Source organism: Schistocerca cancellata, chromosome 1, assembly GCF_023864275.1.
Source record: "Schistocerca cancellata isolate TAMUIC-IGC-003103 chromosome 1, iqSchCanc2.1, whole genome shotgun sequence".
Classification (NCBI taxonomy): Eukaryota; Metazoa; Arthropoda; class Insecta; order Orthoptera; family Acrididae; genus Schistocerca; species Schistocerca cancellata.
In genome coordinates this window covers 905,061,457-905,067,800 of record NC_064626.1, presented here as the reverse complement: position 1 = coordinate 905,067,800, position 6,344 = coordinate 905,061,457, and the positions used below count along the sequence as shown (strand labels likewise).

Genomic DNA, 6,344 nt, shown 5'->3' with positions numbered 1-6,344 from the left:
CTTTTCGTCAAGACACGGCACACAGCTGGCCGAATGAGTTCTTTATATCTCCACAGCTGTTGTATTTCTCTCACATCTTGCACGTGCTCTCCTGTGACCTAGATGAGTTGATTCTAATTCTAGACGTCTGGCTAATCCATATTTTACTGCAGGGCACTGTGATACAGCACAGTCCTTCTGTGTCTAGGAATTTCCACATTCGTTAAGTAGTTTCCATGTCCACGCAGCGAAGTTTACGGCTTACCCAGAACCGTGTCATGGGCATTTCAAAGTTGCGAGCCATTACTCTTGAGGCCAATAATCCAACGAAAGATAAGTGAGACGTCGTTTGCATTTCATGGCTTTACTTCTGCGAGGCTGTTCAGTCGTAGATTAATGAGAAACACACTATGCGCAATTTACTCACACTGTTAAGTTCAAGGCAAATATTCGCACATTCGTAAACTAAGTCTGAAAAACAATGGAACAGTAACTGATTCGATTCTCCACCGCTTTCCATTGTGTTCAAATATGCGCATAGATTGTGTTCACGAAAGTTGGTAGAAGGGTTATACGAAAATGTCCCTAATATTTCATAAACGGTTCCAGATTTTGGCACGGATATTCTTTGAAGTTAATGGACGTAAATGAAGCATTATTTTCTGTACTGTTAATACTCGCTACAAATATACTAAAGCAGCAATGGCTTTTAAAAAAGGAATGAAAGAACTCTGTTAATGGCGTTCGATAACTTGTGAAATTATAAGCACATAGGAGTAATATGAGTGAATGTACAAGCTGAACAGTTTATTGAAAATACCAGGAACTTTTGAAGGTCTAAGGTCTAATTCTAAGTCCAGATAGTATGTTTGACTTCGTAATGCTTTATTGACATGGCAAAACTTAGTCTGAAACTTCCTGACAGATTAAAACTGTATGCCGGACCGAGACTCGAACTCGGGACCTTTGCCTTTCGCGGGCAAGTGCTCTACCAACTGAGCTACCCAAGCATGACTCACACCCCCTCCTCACAGCTTGACTTCTGCCAGTACCTCGTCTCCTACCTTCCAAACTTAACAGAAGCTCTTCTGCGAACCTTGCAGAACTAGCACTCCTGAAAGAAAGGATATTGCGGAGACATGGCTTAGCCACAGCCTGGGGGTTGTTTCTCAAAACTTGGTCTGATAGACTCCAACCTAATACTTCCTTGTTATTTATACGAAGAGTACACAATTCACATTGTTTTGGGTGTGTCAAAGTACTTACGATACCATGAACTATCGAATGCAGCAACAAAATTACTCTGTTTCACAATAAAAAACTTTAGATCAGTATCTTTGTGAAGAGTGGACGTTTCAAGTTTACACATGCAGCAAAAAGTTCTCCAATTCGAATAGTATCACTGGTGGAAAACTTTGTAAAGATGCCTCGCACTATTCATAAAATACTGTGTCCACGTTATATTGCTTAAGGGCCCTTGGACACCTTTAATATTTCGTAAAGGGTATTTGGACTTCAGAATCTCTTGTTGTATATTTTTATTTTTTATTTTATGGCCTTCATTGGATCACTCTAGTCAGTTATACCGATGTTATACACGTTGTTGTACACTAATACAACACAGTTCAATAATAATTCAATAAGACAATTCAATAGTGCAGTGGTTAAACAGGGATTGGTGTAATTTATTGTTATTTGAAGGGTGTTTTGCTCTTCTGCCTGTCCAATACTTCTTCATTCTTTCAGAGATTTTCTTTCTTTCTTCGTCTGAGATCACTCTTCCGGTAGCCCTTTTACTGATATTCGCTAGTAGCCTAGTTTCTGTGTCTTGCAGTATTCTGGTTTTCCCTGATTTTTGTCTACTGTAATTTGGAGTTTTCTTATATGTTCCTTAATTTCTGTGATCCATTTAATGTTGCTCTTACTGATCCACAGTTTTTCTATTATTCCCTTAGTAATACTGTTTTCTGGTATTCTCATCAAACGTCCAAAGAATGAGATACGCTTCTTCCTGATCATGTTCGTTATTGGTTCTATTCTCTTGTACATTGTTTCATTTGAAGCTATTTTCCAATGCCCAATTACTTTATATTGTTTTTTATGTATGTACTAATTCTTCTTCTTTCTGTCTTTAGTATTTTGTCGATTTCTGTGTATTGGTTATTTTGAAAATGGTTTTAGCAGTGTAAGTTATTTCTGGTTGTGTAACTTTTATAATGTTCTAATTTTGCATCTATGGATAAACTCTTTTTGTTGTTTGGGTTTTTGATAATGTATTTTGCTTTGTTCAGCTTTTTTATTTTATTTTGCTATGATGATTTCTCATTTAGACTGTCAGTTACGATTTCACCTAAACATTTAAATTTATCAACAGTTTCGATTTCGTGTTCTCCTATTGTAATTTTGTTTGCAAGTGGTGGGTCAATTAGCATAATCTCTGTTTTTTCAAATGATATTCTGAGGCCAATTTTCTGTGCTAGTCTTTTATTGACTTAACTTGTTGTCTGGGTTCTTGATATTGTTGGCTAGGAGAGCAAGATCATCAGAAAATCCCAAGAGTTCAAACTTAAATTAGTTTTTGCACTTCGAATTCTTATGTTCTTTGGGTTATCCTTGTACCATCCTCTCATTATGTATTGTAGGGCACAGATGAATAATAATAGTGATGGTAACATTGTCTTAAGCCTGTTTTGTAAAGCATGTTTTAGAAATTTCTGCTCTAAACTTCTCCTTTTGTTTGGCATTGGTTAGAGTAAGTCCTATTAATTTAATTGTTTTTGGATGGAGTACCAGGTTTCTTAAAATTGTTAGTACTAAAGGTCTATGGGGGCAGTCATATGCCTTCTTAAAATTTACAAATATTATTGCAAGCAGTTTGTTCCGTTTCATGTAGTAAGGCATAATCAGTTTTCAACTAATGATCTGCTCTGCACAACTTCTCCATACTCCAAAACCTTCCTGGTACTCCCCTAAATCCTGTTCTTGTTCTTCCTTGAATCTGCCATGTAGGATCTTGGATAAAATCTTGTATGTACAATCTAGGATTGATGTTCATCTGTAGTTGTCTGGATTTCTCTTATGCCCCTTCTTGTGTAGTGGGTGTTTGATGGCCATGGTTCAATGTTCAGGGGATTATTCTGCTATGCAAATTTTTGTTAGAGCCATGTGTAAGCAGGTCTTGACTGTGTCACTTGAATATTTCCACATTTCAACAAAAACCTGATATGCACATACCATATACTTTTTTGTCCTTTGAAGAATCTTTCTACTTCTTGGAAAGTTGAAAAGTCTACTTTGTTAGGTTCGGTTTTCAGTGGGATGTATATGTCAATTTAAACGATTTCTTTTGGTTTTTCACAATTCTTTATATATATATATATATATATATATATATATATATATATATTCTTTATATTTTCACAATTCTTTATATTATTAAATGCTTTTGCCGTGATTTCAGCATTTTCTTTGTTACTGTGTGCCATTCTTCCATCTTCATCTTTCAGTATTCTTGTCGTAGACTCACATTATTGTCTTTCTTTCCCAAGGATTTTATGATATTACCTGGAATTCATTTTGTTGTAATTATCTTCTATAGACTTTATTATGTCTTTATGGAATTCCCTCTTAATTCTCCTAATGTTTTATGTGAAATTTTTTCCTTTCATTTTTGAAGTTGATGGCATTTACTTCTGTTTTGTGTGTTTGAAACTTTAACCATGCTTGTTGTCTTTCTTCATGGACTTTCCCGCATCCCAGAGTCCACCATGCATGTTTTCTCTGTGAGTTTAAGAGCGCTAGATTCTCAGCTTATTTCATGAGCCTTGGTACACGTCCTTTAAGATTACCTGTTAGTTTAGTGGTTTGTGTTGTTTGTTGGGATCTGTCATTTTTATTAGTTGCTGTGGGTCATACCTCTTCCTTGTTTTATTAGTTTTTTTTTAATTTTTCCTTAATGGAGCGAATTTGATGTTAGTTTTAACTTAGTAGTCTGAGTCTGTGTCTACTCCTCTCGATTCTTTAACATTATATATATCCTTATGAAAATCGATGTCTATACAGTCATGTTCTAGCTGCCACTCCCCCTTCCTCCAGTCTGGGTTTTTCACGTTTTAAGTTCATTTGGCTTCCTCTCGAAGTATGCTGGTTTCCATATAAGGTTGTTTTCTCTGCAGAGTTCCACAAGTCTTTGACCATTGTAAAGTTACGTGGACACCATTTTCCAATTATTCTTTATATTTCCTTTCTTTTCCCTGCTGGACGCTGAAGTCTCCCAATAAGATTTTTACATTCATTTAAATTATTCTTTTCACAGTTTGTTCGAGATGGTCTCAAAATTTACCTACCTCTTCCTTTGCTTTTCTTAGATTTTTTTTATTTGTAAGGTCATAAGCATTTATAATTGTGTAGGTTTTGTTCACTGTTGTAAAAGTCAGAGTTACAGTTCTTGGTGATATTGCTTCAACATTAGTTATCTAACCTATTATTTTTATGTTCTCTATAGACCCTGTTCCAAATTTGGGGACATAGCTTTCCAACCCTCTGTCCTGGTTTCCCACTATAAATTTTATATCCCTGCGACTCGAAAATGTCCTCTATTGTGTTTCTCATTTTTGGAGCCCAACTATTTAAATCTTTTGTTTATTTAATTCATTTGTGAAATTCTTAAGTTTTCTGCTCTTAATTATTTATTTGTTTTTGATCCAATGCAACTGATTACAAAAATATTTTTTTGTGTTCCAGCCTTCTGGATATGTAAGTCCACGGTATTGGTGATAAGTTGGGAAAACCGTCCCAAAACACATGTGCTACAAAATGCCACTGTTTCCTGCGCATGTACCGCGACGTCAATATTGGTTCTGATCACCATGCACACGTACACAGGCCACACAACGGGTTGGCTTATTCTGGATCAGGTGGTTGAGCAGCTGCTGGGGTATAGCCTCCCATTCTTGCACTAATGCCTGTCGGAGATCCTGAAGTGTCCTAGGGGTTTGAAGACGTGCAGCGATACGTCGACCAAGAGCATCCCAGACGTGATCGATGAGGTTTAGGTCTGGAGAACAGGTAGGCCACTCACTTCGCATGATATCTTCTGTTTCAAGGTACTCCTTCACGATGGCAGCTCGGTGGGGCCGTGCGTTATCATCCATCAGGAGAAAGGTGGGACCCACTGGAGCCCTGAAAAGGCGGACATACTGGTGCAAAATGACGTCCCGATACACCTGACCTGTTACAGTTCCTCTGTCAAAGACATGCAGGGGTGTACGTGCAACAATCATAATCCCACCCCACACCATCAAACCACGATCTTCATACAGGTCCCTTTCAAGGGCATTAAGGGGTTGGTATCTGGTTCCTGATTCACGCCAGATGAAAACCCGGCGAGAATCACTGTTCAGACTATACCTGGAATCGCCCGTGAACATAACCTCACTGTTCCAATGACCATGTACTGTGTTCTTGACACCAGGCTTTTCGGGCTCTCCTGTGACCAGGGGTCAGTGGAATGCAAGTCGTAGGTCTCCGGGTGAATAAACCATTTTTGTTCAGTCGTCTTTAGGCTGTGTGTCTGAAGACAACTATTCCAGTGGTTGTGGTAAGGTCCCAAGCAAGGCTACCTGCAGTACTCCGTGGCCGGCTGCGGGCACTGATGGTGAGATATTGGTCATCTTGTGGTGTTGTACCCTGTGGACGTCCCGTACTGTAGCGCCTGGACACGTTTCCTAACGGTTGGAATCGTTGCCATAATCTTGAGATCACACTTTGTGGCACATGGATGGCCCATTCAACGACCTGCTGTGTTTGATAAGCCTCCAGTCGCCCTAGTATCCTACGCCTCATAACGTCATCAATATGTGCTCTTTGAGCCATTTTCAACACACAGTCACCATTAGCACGTCTGAAAACGTCTGCACACTTACTCGCTGCACCGTACTCTGACATGCACCAACACACCTCTGCATATGTGGACTGCTGCCAGTGCCACCGTGCGACGACCGCAGGTCAAATGCACCGCATGGTCATACTCCGAGGTGATTTAAACCCGCAAACCACCCACCAGAGCGGTGTTTCACTATGTATCAGCATTATCCTTAATTTAGTAGCATGAGTGTAATCAGACTATGGACTATGCCTCGAATGGTACAGCTCCACGTTTGTCCAGCAGTGTGGTCGTATCAACCCAGTCAAATGCTTTTTGTAAGTCTAGAAAGATGCCACATACATGTTCTTTATTATCTATAGCTTGAATGATGTCTTCGATTAAGTTGGATGCTACTGTAACGATAGATGACCCCTTGACTAACCAACACTGCCGCTTACAAATCTCCTTTTTGCTTACTGGGAAGCTCCAGATTCTTATG

At 38.9% G+C, this 6,344-nt stretch overlaps 1 non-coding gene across 1 annotated transcript; it reads right to left on the bottom strand.

The window, feature by feature from the left end:
- Positions 1-915: 915 nt before the first annotated feature.
- Trnas-cga (transfer RNA serine (anticodon CGA)) lies at positions 916-990 on the bottom strand. Its single transcript has one exon. It is a non-coding gene; the product is annotated as a tRNA-Ser (tRNA).
- Positions 991-6,344: the final 5,354 nt, after the last annotated feature.